We start from the raw sequence: 1,054 nt of genomic DNA, 5'->3' as shown, positions 1-1,054 counted from the left end.
ATACTTACCCCCATATATTACGTAGTGTATGGGGGCATCTGCGCACACATGGATTTTACTACAGAGTTGACTAATTAGCTTCACAGTAAAGTGTCACCGTCTACACGTATGGTGCTATTAGGCCAGAGTAAACTAATTTACTCTGCTGTAGGATAGTACTGCCCAGCACAAGTACCAGCCTGTGGCAAAGTTTAGTGTGCCATAATATATGTGTAGACAGTGACCAGGGCTGACTGGGGCATGAGGGTGCTACAGCGCAGGGGGGCTGACTGCCCGGGTAGTGTAAACGTTATGCCCGGGAGCAATAAACTCCACAACAAACTGCTCTGGAGTTTATTCAGCCATGCTAACTGCACATGTAGATATGCCCTATATGTGCATTTTAGTTACCAGTTTCCTAAGGCACTAAATTTAAATTGGAGATCAAGTGCCAGCAATACCAAATTCCACTTGAGACTGGAAAGAGTCAAAAGAAAACAATAATACTCTCATATCTTAGATCTATACTGATCCCTAGCATCCATCTGGGGAATTCTCCTCAACAGCAGGCTGAACTCAGAAGCTTCTTAATGTCACTTTGTAGACATGACCTCTTCTAGCTTCATTGTAGAAATGCTACTTTCCATGTTAACTCATCTTCATGTTTTTCTAAAACACCGTTGCACCCTAAGCCTAGAAACTAGCTTTCAGATATTCTACAGTGTCTATTAAAAATTAACGTCCAACCACATATAACACTGTATATCAATGGAAATTGTTTAGCACTGAAGAACAAAGTCAATCCCTAAATTAAACAGGTGTGATTCCCAGTTACATCAGCAAAGCTGGATTTGGCCCAGAAAAAGTCCACCTGTCTTTCATCTTTCCCTCTAAAAAGGAACATAAATTACCTGGAGAAATAAATGCAGTAAAAGCTGTGTTAACCAGCATGAGTGGGGAATGGGGTGGGTGCCGGGTATCTAAAAATTCCAGTTATCTGAGGCTGAGGTTTTCAACCTTTTTGAAAACCCCGGCAGAGCCGGGGGGGGGGGGGGAGGGGGGTGCACACAGAGAG

At 43.2% G+C, this 1,054-nt stretch overlaps 1 protein-coding gene across 7 annotated transcripts in view; it reads right to left on the bottom strand.

The window, feature by feature from the left end:
- The window catches only part of TTBK2 (tau tubulin kinase 2), a 171,699-nt gene that overhangs the window by 57,582 nt on the left and 113,063 nt on the right, over nt 1-1,054 (bottom strand). The window lies entirely within an intron of this gene.

This window comes from Alligator sinensis, unplaced genomic scaffold (assembly GCF_000455745.1).
Source record: "Alligator sinensis unplaced genomic scaffold, ASM45574v1 scaffold1581_1, whole genome shotgun sequence".
In the NCBI taxonomy this organism is placed as follows: domain Eukaryota; kingdom Metazoa; phylum Chordata; order Crocodylia; family Alligatoridae; genus Alligator; species Alligator sinensis.
Note: the sequence above shows the minus strand (reverse complement) of the source record. Positions and strands in the feature narration are given on the sequence as shown.